This window comes from Equus caballus, chromosome 19 (assembly GCF_041296265.1).
Source record: "Equus caballus isolate H_3958 breed thoroughbred chromosome 19, TB-T2T, whole genome shotgun sequence".
Taxonomy (NCBI): Eukaryota; Metazoa; Chordata; class Mammalia; order Perissodactyla; family Equidae; genus Equus; species Equus caballus.
This window is the reverse complement of record NC_091702.1, coordinates 41,435,630-41,449,666: the sequence shown is the minus strand read 5'-3', so window position 1 is coordinate 41,449,666 and position 14,037 is coordinate 41,435,630. Positions and strand designations below refer to the sequence as shown.

At 42.3% G+C, this 14,037-nt stretch overlaps 1 long non-coding RNA gene across 1 annotated transcript in view; it reads right to left on the bottom strand.

Moving 5' to 3' along the window:
* The window catches only part of LOC111769067 (uncharacterized), a 45,647-nt gene extending 31,940 nt beyond the window's left edge, over positions 1–13,707 (bottom strand). The window contains exon 1 of the long non-coding RNA XR_011428814.1: positions 13,325–13,707. This is a non-coding gene — a long non-coding RNA (uncharacterized lncRNA). The remainder of the gene's footprint in view (positions 1–13,324) is intronic.
* Between the last annotated feature and the right edge of the window lie 330 nt (positions 13,708–14,037).

Genomic DNA, 14,037 nt, shown 5'->3' with positions numbered 1-14,037 from the left:
TAACACAAATCTAGCTGTGTAAAGAAAGAGAATTGTTGCCAGTATTAGATGAAATTTGGGGGGCAAACCACCTTTTTTGAGAAGAGTCACCAGGGTATAGTGTAGCTTAAGCTTTCCTCAGTTTTCAAAAGCCTTTTCTGGGGAAGTCAAAAGAAAAGTCATGAGTAGGGACAGATCCAGAATTTGTAGGGCCTGAAGATTATATAATTTGGAGGACTCTTTACGAAGATTATGAGGTCAAAATTACAAATACTGAGTTAGGTACTGGACCTTGAGAGGAACATATATAAGTAAGGGGCTTACATTTCATTAGCTTCAGGGAAATAAGTCTCCAGCCAAGAGGGCTCACTTGCATCTGGGCATCTGTCAGATTTTCTGTATGGATCAAGCACTGAACACACTGTAGGAATAGGGACAGAGGGAGAGGGCTGCTTTGCACTTTCTGCTTCTAAGTTCACCATAGTCTATGTCCAGCTCTCAAGAGTAGGTCAAAGCAGAACATTTCAGAAATAGGGGTGTTTTTGTGAAATGAGTGTTCTCAACTGATTCTAGCAGCAAGGCATAAAGAGATGAGCAGGAATTTCCTTAATAGATTGTGAAGCCATGACTAATACAGATAAACCTGTTCTCAAGTTTAAATGAGAGTATAATGTCAGTGGGGATCTGTGTGATGACGGTTCCCATCATATCTGTTTCTTGAGCCACACATCTACAAAGGAAAGTGGTTAATCTCTACCTCTGGTACACAGAGATTTCCCTTCACCATCTTCCTGGGGAGTCTTTGTCTCTTTCCCGTTTTAGGCCCCCTTCTTGATTTATTCTACCTGTGAGTAGAGTACATTCTCCAGTAGCTTTTTGAGAAAGGGTATATTATAGGTAAAAATTTTGAGACCTATTTGAAATTTTTTTCCACTCTCATACTCAATTGGTAGTATGGCTGGGTATAGAATTCTAGATTGGAAATGACATCCTTCAGAATTTTAAAGGCTTCATTGCATTTTGGCTTCTAGTATCACTGATGAGGTCAGAAGCATTCTGATTCCTAAACTTTGTGTGTGACTCGCTTTTTTCCCTCTCTGGTAGCAGTAAAACCTCTTGGTCCCTAAAATGGTACTGGTCACTTATGAGTTCTTCAATCTGGCAGTTTAATCTGTTCTTGAATTATTCCATTGATTGTTTTCTCCTCCTTTTTTCTCTTTCTCTCTTTCTGGGAACAATGCTGTTCAGATGTAAGATCTCCTGAATTAATACTCTAACTTCTTACCTTTTTCTCTCCTATTTTCTAATCTTTTTGCTTCATTTGCTGGGAAATTTCCCAATGTTATATTGCAACCATTGTGTTGAGTTTTTCATTTCTACTTAGGCAAATGATTTTCCTTTCATATATCCTTACCATTTTTTACTGAATACAAAAGTGTTATATGCACATTATTTAAAAACCAAGTATTGTAAAAACACTTTACCTACAAAGTAAAAGGTTTCTACTGTTCTATCTGGTAGATCATGGAATAGAATAGATTACAGAAATAGACCTTTGCATATATACCCTAAACCTTTGTATAGGAACCATGTTGTATATTTATTTTTGACAAAGATGCTGTGTAGCGAGAAAGGTGGCATTCAAAGAGGTCTGGCCTTTGTCCTCGATCCTCAGAAGTAATCTCTAAACCTTTGGAATTTCCTGAGGGATGTCTTTGTTATTCATGGTGGGACCCTGGAACCACACCTGATACTTTATGCTAATGAGATGACTCAGGCTGGCCATAAAAGAAAGACTAAACATGTGATTAGAGGGTTGTGGCTTTGGGTCACATGATAACAGCCAGGCTTCCAGGGAGGAATGGCTGGAGATTGAATAAATCACATGGGCAATGACTCAATCAATCATGCCTACATAATGACACCTCAGTAAAATCTCTGGACACTAAAGCTCAGGTGAGTTGCCCTGGTTGGCAATACTCTGTGCATATTACCACACTTCAGTGCCAGTGGGGCAACACATTCCTGAGGATGATACAAGTTTTACATTTGGAACCCTCCCAGGCTTTGCCTCATGTCTCTTCCTTTGGCTGGTTCTAATTAGTATGCTTTTGCTATAATAAAACTGTAATTGTAAGTATAAGCTTTCCTGAGTTCTGTGAGTCATTCTAGTGAAGTATCAAACCTGAGGGTGGTTTTGGGAAATCCCCAGGCTTGCAGCACATGTCTGCAGAGAGGGCAGGCTTATGGGAACCGTTCCCTCTGTGCAGTTGGAAAACTCCTTAGAGACGCCAAGGCAATTCAGTGGGAAAAGGGCACTCTTTTCCATAAGTAGCACTGTAATAATCGATATTTGGACATACATAAATGAACCTCAACACTTAACTCATACTAAACACAAAAATTAACTTGAAATAGATCATAGACCTAAATATGAGCTGGAAACGTAAAATTTCTAGAATAAAAAATAAGAGAAAGTCTTTGTGACCTTAGCTTGGACATATATTAAACAGACCACAAAAAGCAGGAAAAAATGATGAAGTAGACTTCGTTGAAATTAAAAACTTTTGGTTCCGCACACTCCTCTTTGGCGGCCTGGGTTCACAGGTTTCTATCCTGGGCGTGGACCTACTGTATTCATCAGCCCTGCTGTGGAAACATCCCACATACGAAACAGAGGAGGACTGGCACAGATGTTAGTTCAGGGCTAATCTTCCTCAAGCAAAAAAAAAAAAAAAAAAAAGAGGAAGATTGGCAATGGATGTTAGCTCAGGGTGAAGCTTCCCCACCAAAAAAAAAAAAGTTAAAAACTTTTGCTCCTCAAAAGACACTGTCAAGAAAATGAAAACGCAAGCCACAGACTGGGACAAAATATTGGCAAAACACGTATCTGTCAAAGGGCTTGTATCCAGAATATATTAAAAAAATGCTTACAGCAACCAATTAAAATACATCCAATTTTTTAAATGGGCTGACGATTTGAATAGACAATTCACCAAAGAAAACATACGGATGACAAGTAAGCACATGAAAAGATGCTCAACATCATTGGTCATTAGGGAAATGCAAACTAAAAACACAACGAGATATCACTATGCATCCACTAGAATGGCTGAGTTTTAAAAGACTAGCCATGACAAGTGTTGGCAAGGATGTGGAGCAACTGGAACTTTCACACATTGTTGGTAGGAATGCAAAATGGTACAGTCACTTTGGAAAGTACTTAAGAAGTTTTAGAAATCACGTTAAATATACATGTACCATATGACCCAGGAATCTCATGCCTAGGTTTTTATCTGAGATAAGTGAAAACATAAAAAATCTATGCACAATCTTTAAGAGGAAAAATGGATCAATTGGACTTCCGCAAAGTAAGAAAATTTGTTCTGCAGAAGACCCTGTTAAGAGAATGAAAAAACAATTTACTGAGAGGAAGAAAATATTTGCAAACCACAGACCTGACAAAGTACTAGTTTCTAGAACATATCAAGAACTCTGAAAACTCAACTGTTACGAAAAAAATCCAGTTAAGAAATGGGGAAAAGACATGAACAGACATCCCAAAGAGGATATACAGGTGGTAAATAAGCATGGGGAAAGGTGTTATCATCAGTAGCCATTAGGGAAATACAAATTAAACCCCAGTGAGATCTCACTACACACCCAGCAGAGTGGCTGAAGTAAAAAATAACAACATCAAACACTGGTGAGGATGCAGAGAGACTGGATCACTCCGAAATTGCTGGTGAGAATGTATAACGGGTACAGCCCCTTTGGAAAACAGTTTGGTGGTTTCTTATAAAACTAAACAGACGGGGCCAGCCCCGTAGCCAGGTGGTTAAGTTCGCAGACTCTGCTTTGGTGGCCCAGGGTTTCACCAGTCCGGATCCCAGGTATGGACATGGCACTGCTCATCAGGCCATGCTGAGGTGGTATCCCACATAGCACGACCAGAAGGATGTACAATTAGAATATACAACTATGTACTGGGGGGCTTTGGAGAGAAGAAGAAGGAAAAGAAACCAAAGAAGATGGGCATCAGATTGGCTCAGGTGCCAATCTTTAAAAAAGCCCAAAAAAACCTAAACACGCAACTACCATACAACTCAGCAGTTGCTCTCCCGGGCATTTATCCCAGAGAAAAGAAAACTCATGTTCACACAAAAACTTGTATACAGATGTTCGTAGTAACTTGATCCGTGACAGCCAAAAACCAAAAATAAACCAGACATCTTTCCACAGGTGAATGGCTGAACAAACTGTAGCACTTCCTTACCATGGAATGCTGTTCAGCAATAAAAAGGAACAGACTATGAAAATATGCAATGACTTAGATGAATCTCCAGGGAATTACGCTGTGTGAAAAAACTCAATCCCCCCAAAGTTATATATTGTATGATTCCATTATATTACATTCTTAAAATGGCAAAATTATGGAAATGGAGAAGAGATTAGTGGTTCCCAGGGGCTGGGGAAGGGGAAAGGGAGGTGAATGTGGCTATACAAGGCAACACGAGAAGTCCCTGTGAAGATGGGACTGTTCTGTATCTTGACTGTATCAATGTCAATATCCTGGTTGTGATATGTACTATACTTTTATGAAATGTTACCATTGGGGGCCACTGAATAAGGGGATCTCTCTGTATTGTTTCTTACAACTGCATGTGAATCTACAGTTATCTCAAAATAAAAAGCTTAATTAAATAAAACTGTACATAAATGTTTATAGTGGATTTATGCACAATCATCAAAAACTGGAAACAACCCAAATGTCATCAAATATAAGTGAATAAATAAATTGTGGAACATTCTTATAATGGAATACTACTCAGGGGCCGGCCAGGTGGTGCAGCAGTTAAGTTCGCACGTTCTGCTTCTTGGCAGCCCGGGGTTCGCTGGTTCGGATCCCGGGTGTGGACATGGCACTGCTTGGCACGCCATGCTGTGGTAGGCGTTCCACATATGAAGTAGAGGAAGATGGGCACGATGTTAGCTCAGGGCCAGTCTTCCATAGCAAAAAGAAGAAGACTGGCAGTAGTTAGCTCAAGGTTAATCTTCGCCCCCCCTCCCAAAATAATGGAATACTACTCAGCAATAAAAAAGAATGAACTATTTGGGGCCAGCCCGGCGGCACAGCAATTGAGTTCTCACATTCTGCTTTGGTGGCCTGGGGTTTGCTAGTTCAGATCGCGGATGCAGACATGGCACCGCTTGCCAAGCCATGCTGTGGCAGGCATCCCACATATAAAGTAGAGGAAGATGGGCATGGATGTTAGCTCAGGGACAGTCTTCCTCAGCAAAAAAGAGGAGGATTGGCAGCAGATGTTAGCTCAGGGCTAATCTTCCTCAAAAAAATAAAAGAATGAACTATTGATAGGCAACAACATGAATGAATCCCAAAAGCACTATGCTAAGTGAAAGGAGCCAGACTTAAGACTGTATACTGTATGATTCCATTTATACGAAGTTTAGAAAAGTAAAAGACCGTAGTGATAAAAAGCAGATCTGTAGTTGCGGGGGGCCGGAGTGTGAGGGTGTAGAGTGATTGTAAAAGGTTTCAAAGTGATTTTTGGGGGTGATGGGCATAGTCTATCAATATCATGATTGTGGTGGTGGTGGTGATGTGACAATATACATTTGTTAAAATGCATCTAATTGTGCACTTAACATTGGTGAATTTTATTGTATTTAAATTATACCTCAATAAAATTGACCAAAAGATGGGGCTCATACATTTAGACTAGTTTACAACTTGCTTTTTTTCACTTAACTACGTATTATGGACGTGTATCTTCAGTACATATAGTTTTACCTTGTTTTCACAATAGTTGCATAGGATTGCATTGTATGGATGCCTTATAATCCCACAATTAATTTTATTAGTCCCCTTTTGATGAGCATTTGGGCTATTTCCAATTTTTTGGTTTACAAATAATGTTGTCATGGTCAACCTTATCATCTATCTTTGCATACTTGAGTAAGTGGGGTTTTTTTGTTTGTTTTGTTTTGTTTTGTTTGAGGAAGATTAGTTCTGAGCTAACTGCCGCTAATCCTCCTCTTTTTGCTGAGGAAGACTGGCCCTGAGCTAACAACCATCCCCATCTTCCTCCACTTCATATGTGGGACGCCTACCACAGCATGGCGTGCCAAGCGGTGCCATGTCCGCAACTGGGATCTGAACCGGCAAACCCCCAGCCCCCAAAGCGGAACATGAGCACTTAACCGCTGTGCCACTGGGCCTGCCCCTTAGTAAGTGTTTTTATTGAATGGATTCCTAAAAGTGATATTGCTTGGTCAAAGGGTACGTACACTTAAAATTTTAGTAGTAAGCATCAAATTGCCCTGCAAAATAAGGTTGTGTCAACTTGCACTCTCCCCAGTGGTGAATAGGAGTCCTGTGGTTGTTTCTAAGGCATTCTTTTTAGGCTTATTTACTTGTTCCATTTCCCAGTCTTTTCATCCAGTTGATGTTTTCCGTTTCACAGCTCTTGTAGGATTTCTGCCGAGCTTTGAGTGTTGATGCTTTGCTAGGGCTTGTAGAATGACCTAGTTATTTGATGACCATTCAATCAACAAGGAGTTCAGATCGTGGGGAGACAGACATGAAAAGCAATACTATATAGCATGATAAATGTCATGATACTTGTATATAGTATCAAGCATACTGATAATAATGATGAGAAAGAAGATGATGTTAGTGCTGACGATAACAATAGCTAAAAATTATTGAGCACTCACTACATACCAGGAAGTCGTCTAAGAACCATATATGTACTTATTTAATCCTCACAACAACCCTCTCAGGTAGAAACTAATACCATGGTTCCCATTTTATAGACTACTTGCCTGGGCTTTGAAGGATCAATAGGAGTTAACTGGATGAAGAAAAGTTGTGGATTAAATAGAATTCAGGCAGAATGAAAAATGTGTATAAAGGCACCGAGGCAGAAGAAAGCAAAGTCCATCCAGGGGTCTTGTGAGTAATTTCAGATGGCCAGCACCCAAAGGGGACTAGGGGACAGGAAAAGAAGAAGCTGGAGAGAGCTCTTGAGAGGGTGATGTGGATGTTTCCCATTTCCTCTAGCTAAACACACACACTCACTGCATTTGGCTGCCACTGATTACTAACCTGTAGTTTCTAACAGAGTCTAGGGGAAGACTTCTCATTAGGAAGTGATGCCTAGATGCAGACCCAAAGGTTGAGTAAGAGTCAACAAGACGAAGAAGAGGCACTGAGTGTTCAGGCAGAGGAAGCGGCATGAGATGTCACTGCTGGAGTGCTTAAGGAACTGACTGGTCCTGGGGATGGCACGGTATAAAGTGTTTAGGAAAAGGAGACACAAATGAGGCCAAAGAGAATGGCAGAGGCCAACTCACGCAGGGCCTGTAGGCCACATTCAGGAGTTCAAACCTTATGGTGATTACAAAATTAATCAATGAAAAAGAAATGATCAGATATCTACTGCAGGCAGGCCCTGTGCTAGGGGCCAGGGAGATACGTGATGTGCAAAGCCTTTAAGAAACTCACGGAGCAGCTGAGAAAATCAAAGATGAGGGAGCTAGTTAATGGGAAAGGGCCACATAGAACAGGGAATAAATGTGGAATGTTGGCGTTTCTAGGAGGCAGAAACAATTGAATGGGGAGGCAGACAGAGGAGGGAAAGGAATGGAGCCTTGAAGGATGGCTATGATTTGGGAAGGAGATGGGGAGACAGCCTTCTGGATAGGACGTTCCAAGTGTAAACAAATGGGATCTATTAGACGTGTTTGGAAGAGACTGAGTAAGCCAGCCGGCCAAAGGGTGGGTATGTGCAGGGAGTATGAGGAACCTTAGGAAGGGCGCATAAGGTCAAATTGTGAAGGGTCCTACACGCAAGGTGGGCAAAGAAGGGCCATTCTGCCTTTTTCAGTGTGGAACAACTTGATTAAGATGATCTTGTTAAATGACTAATCTGGAACAAAAGAGATAACCAAGTAATGGGACAATTTAGGAGGTTACTGCTTATGTCAAAGTTCTGAACAAGGCTGGCTGCAAGAAAGAAATGAGAGATCAGAGGAAAGAGTGGGTGTGCAGTGTTATTTGGCCTTTCACAGGAAGATTACTTTCTGCCCTACGATGACATAATTCTCTTTTCTTCTCATGGTAATCTGCCTTCAGAGCCTCGAGATGGATTTATTTACAATTCTGGAAATGGAATCAATGGCACAGTATGATATCTTTTAGGAGTATGTACTCAAGTTTCTTCACTGGAGTCTATCACTATATTCTGTACCCATTCTCCCCTTATCCCACAGGATGTTTATTATCAAAGCATTCCTGGTACAAGGTAAAATACATTAAAATTACTGAAAAGGATGTTTCCTCTCTTGGGGTGTTTTTACTCACAACGCACATTTACTGACACAAACACACATTTACTTTCCCCACCAACAACCAGTTCTCCAACTCTCCGGACGCCAACTGGGTATCCTATAGTTCAACTCAGTTCTGACACTAACTAGTGAGTGTCAGACTCCCCAGGTTTCAGGACTCAGTCCCGCAAGACTGCCCCCCTTCAGAAGACAATTGAAAGTATTGGGTCCCCAGGGTACCCACACTTTGGCCCGATTTGGCTACAAAATCGGGGTTCCTACAACTCCTCCCCACCTCAGATTCAATCATTTGCCAGAATGGCTTACGGCATTCAGGAAACACTTTACTTTCTATCTTCGGTCTATTATAAAGGGTACAAATGAACAGCGAGCTGCAAAGGTGCGCAGGGCGAGGTCCAGCAGGGTCCTGAGCGCAGGGGCTTCTGTCGCTGAGGACGTGGAGTGTGCCACACTCCCAGCGTGTGGCTGTGTTTGCCGACCTGGAAGCTCTCCAAACTCTAGGTTTTTATGGAGGTTTCATTATGCAGCCATAATTGATTAAATCTTTGGCTCTTGGTGATTAGCTCAGTCTCAGCACCTCTCCCCACCCCATGGAGGGGAGGGGTGGGGGAGGAGTCTGAAAATCTCAGCCCTTTAATCACAAGGTTGGTTCCTGTGGCAAACAGCACCCCTGCAGAAGTTACCCAGGGGCCCACCAGTCACCTTATTAGCGCACACTCAGGCCTGATTGAAAGGGGCTAATTATGAATAATTATGAATAACAACAGAATGACACTCCTCTCACCTCTACCACTCGGGAAATTCCGAGGGTTTTGGGGATAAAGACCGAATACACATATGTCTTATTATATCAATATCACACCTTCTCCTTGTTTGCTGAAAATAGGGAGTGAGTACTACCTGTACCATCTTCTTTTTTCTTTTTTTTTTAAAGATTTTATTTTTCCTTCTTCTCCCCAAAGCTCCCCAGTACACAGTTGTATATATTTTAGTTGTGGTTCCTTTTAGTTGTGGCACATGGGATGCCACCTCAGCATGGCCTGATGAGCAGTGCTGGGTCCATGCCCAGGATTCAAACCGGTGAAACCCCGGGCCGCCGAAGCAGAGCAGGCAAACTTAACCACTCGGCCGTGGGGCCAGCCCCTGTACTATCTTTTAAAAGTAGAGTTCCCAGTGAACACTTAGCGTTTCTCATCATTTTGCACCTCTTCTAGCTAATGCAGCTCTTCTCATTAGGTAGGTCAGGGACCCATACGAGAAGCCACTAAAAAACCACGGACCATCGCCCCATCTAAAAATGCACGTGTGTACACACACATACGTGTACAATTTGATGCACAATCTGAGGGTTCATGGTCAGCTGAAATTTGTAGTCTCCAGCTTAGGGACCCCTGTCCCCACGTGTCTAGTAGACAAGTGCTGTATGCAGGCCATAGAGAATTGAGACAAAATTCTATTACCTCTACATTATTAACCGAAAGGAAGAGAAGGTATGAATAAATTTCAATGAGGGAATTTTATGAATTTTTGAAAAGTTTAAACGGTAAGATTAGTAATAGCAACAAAAACTTTCTGCATATATAAACTATAAAATGCTGTATAAATTGAAGGGATTCGGTCTCCATTTGTATACACAATACAGTACAGAGCTTAAAGTGAAGGAGAAATGTCGGCCCCCTCTTTCTTCCCGCATCCCCCCACATACAGCAGACCCTTGCTGGGCAGGTTTTCAAGGCAGGAAGCAATTTTTTGAAGGCCTGCAATGTGCAAGACGTTGTGCTGGGCATCAGGGAGGGAAAAGAAAGATGGTGAAGACTCTTGCCCTATCGGGAAGTTTATAGCCCGGGGGAGAGGGAGACAGGAGAGGAACAGCTGTATTGACAAAAAAATCACACTAATAAAAGGAATCAAGGATGTGTTAAAATACACTTGTGGAAAAGCTGTGGAGAAAGGAGGGGGTACTAATTTTGCTTGCAGGAAGAACTCGAAAGGGGCTCTGAAGAATGGGAAGGATGCCCAGGCAAAGTTTTCTTTTTTTTCCTGTTTAGCCATAGGAAGAGAGGATTCCTGGGTTCCTCTACCCACCTCCACTAGTCTTATCGCCTGGGCTCTGCTTTTCCAAAAGGAGAAAGGGCCAAAGTGCGTACAAACTTCACTCCAGCAAATAAATAGAAGGAGCGAAATATGTGCCAGGAACTCTGCTGAGAGATTTCCAACTGTTATCTCTAATTCTGATAACGGCAAAATGGTGGGGAGTGTTATCCCCATTTTACTGAGGAAACTAGGTTCAGAGCTGGAATGTGTCATGGTCACACAGCTAGAAAGCGGCTGAACCAGGATTGGCGCTGAGTCTGTCTAACTTCAAAATCCACTTCTTTTCTCTAGCCACGTGGCTGCTTTGGGCCCCTGTTAAGGCCTTATGCTGTCATGTGGTGACTCACACACACAGCAGACATTTAATACTTGTGTAGAGAATAAATGGATAGGTAAAGAAAAGAAGAAAAAACTAAACTTCCCAGTAGGGGCAGCTAGGAGGAATCCCGTCCCTGCCTCCTGCAGAGTGAATTATCTTCCTTGCTATTGCTGTACGAGCAGTCAGACCCCAGGCTGCAGAGGGACATTCTTCCAACCTGGGAGAAACGGTACCCTCGACTGAAGCTCGACCTGAAGCTCGGGCGTTTTCATCAAGAGGTTACTGACAGCAGACCCCGTGCTCTGTGCTGGCTGCAGCTCAGCAGGGAGCACACACAGGGGCCACCGCCGCTGGAAAATGTATTTTTATTCAGCTTTTCTGTGACTTCCTTTTTTTCTATTCTTTCTGTTTTGTTTTTCTTTTACTGTGGAAAATTTCTGAACATAAACCAAAAGAGAGAGAAGGGTGTCGTGAACCCCCACGGCCCTATCACCCAGTTTCAATCACTAATGACTCATGACTAATTTTATCCTAACACTGATCCTTCCCTGGATTCTTCTGAAGCAAATCATATATCATCATATCATTGTCATCCATAAAGATTTCAGTGTGCCTCTTAAATGCCTTCTACTCCATAGATTTCTCCTCTTTGTCATTTATTTGTTGAAGAGGCTGCGTCATTTGTCACGTGGAATTTCTCACAATCTGAATTTTGGTGACTGCAGCCAGTGGTTGCATTAACACATTCTCCACCCTTTAGAGCATTTCCTCTAAACTAGTAGTTGGATCTCCAGTAGTTGATCAAATATAAGTTTGACGTTTTGCCAAGACGACTTCATGACCGGTATCTTCAGGAGGCACCTAGCATCTGCCTGTTTGTCTTTTGATAGTCCCCGAGGATCAGAGTCCAAGTCCATTAACTCATTAAGGATTGTGAAGTGGTGATATTTTAATCCTTTAGTTTCTTTTGCGTTTACTGGCTGGAATACATCCAGAAGAGAAGCTTTCCCTGATCACCTGTGTGGTTAAACTAAGATATATTTATCAGCGGAAGAGTAAAGCAATTACTTCTTTCTCTTTATTTGCCAGTTTTCAAAATAGTGAATGGATCCCCAGCACCCACCAAAGGTGACCAATAAGATTTAATTTTTTTAAATATTATTATGAATTCATGGTTTTAAACCGATTTGCTGAGTTTCAGTCATTGCAGTTATGGTTCTTATTGAATTATGCTGTCCCGTCTTTGGCTAGTGGGAGGCTCCGCACATTGACCCCTGATGTGCTCGCAGCTGTGGTTTTGAAGAGGACAACCCAGGCAGAGGTGGGCACCTGCCTTTTGATGGCACCCTATTGTCCTTGACAGCTTGTTTACTCTCTGGTGTGTCATGTGATGTTCCAGGCTCATCTTGTATATTTCCTTCCCCGGACCCCAGATCTGGAATCAGCCACTTTTCTAGAAATAGTTTTTTTTCAAGAAAAGACTTCATAGGTTCATACTAATATTTCTATTTCAAATTCAGGATTAGAGACTTTCTACTTAACTTTATTGATCTTACGTCTATGCCTCCTTTCTCTCATGTCAAAAATCCCAGTTTTCAAAACAACCAATGTAAGCACTCACTGCTTTATCCCCCCATCCATACAAACAGTCTTAGAATTTCAATACCAATGCTACCACACTTCACTTTTCATTGTTAAGAACAACTTAAGGTTTTGGGTTTGCTCTTTGGGAGATAACCCATTAGGGACGTACTGTCAAATTCCTGAGTTTTAATGTAGGCATCGTTGATGCATTTAATCACTGAAATAGTTCCTCACTGCGTCCTTATGCCGCCAACTTGATAAACAAGTTTATTTTGTTTTGTCAAATCTAAATTTGTTTTATGATTTTCTAATATATTTACAAGCTTCCAAAATAAATCTACCAAATAAGATACATTTAGAAAAGTCTAGTTTCTATCTTGTGTGTCTCACTCTGTCCCCCTTCTCCTCCTACATATAACTTAAAAAAAATTTCCATGGTCTATCCTTCATTTTTTTTCTATAACTAAATAAGCATATATGATACATTCGTCTCTCCCTTCCCAATGATAGCCACTCTAACAATTTTCTTCACCTGACATTCTACACATAACAATGCATCCTGGCGATCCCTCCACAGCAATAAAGAAATGCTCTTTGTTTCCTTTCCCAGCTGCATAGTACTCCATCCTGTTTGCAGCCTAGTTTATTTACCCACTCCTCTGTTATAGCCATCGGGTGATTTCTAGTCTTTTGCTATCATCAATAGTGCTGCAATGAATAGCCTTGTGTCTATTACTTAATTTTCGAATTTTTGACCATTTGTCTTTAGGATGGATTCCTAGAAGTGAACTTTCTGAGTCAAAGGGTAAATGTCTGTGTAAAACTGCTAGATATTGCCACATTACCCATTAAACTGATTTCTCTTGTGTAAGGAATTACAGCTGTGACAATACGATGAAGGGATTGCGACATGGAAGGAGGAGATCGAGATCTCCCTGAAGGGCTGACATCTGCCTCTCTGCAAGAGGGACTCACCTTGACCGAAGCTTTGTTCCAATGCGGCCGAGATGATTAGGGCGCTTCGCAGGCCTCCTTGGAGGAGGGGCCCTCCCAAATCCTTGCCCAAGACAGGGGGCCACTTCACCTCTCCGGGCCCACTGCTTCTGTTGCCAGCCTGCCTCACCAGCTCGATGAAAGGAAGGCAGTGGACATTTTAAAGCAAAATCAGCTTCCTGACCTCAAAAGTTCGAGATAATATAGCACATTATTATTGTTGAAGTTGAGTCAGCTCTTGCCCCCAGGAAACTAAACTGAGGTCAGGAGATGGCGTCATGTGGCCTGCAGCTGTCTGTTTGAAGAGGACAGCCCAGGGCAGAGCTGGCCACCTCCTTAGCTGGAGAGAGGGCAGTCCACGTGTCTCTCAGAGCAGCTCTTTCAGCCTCGGATGACGTCAGGGATCTCCTGGAGACGTCCCTGACAGCTGGAGAGCAAGCAGCTTTTGTTTCTGCAAGTCTGCCTTCAGTTAGGGTGTGTGCGCGTCTGCCCCAGGCGCTGTCTGAGAAGTGTACACCTGCGCAGCCAGAAGCCATGCTGTGCCTGACGGGTGATGGCACCACCTCTCAGCTGCTCCGCCAGACTTTGTCACAGTCAGTCCTGGATTGTCATCCCATGCAGGAAGCCCTTGCTTTGCATACGAGGCTGTAAGCTTCCTGAAGATGGGGGTCCCATCGACGTCACCACCCTGCTGC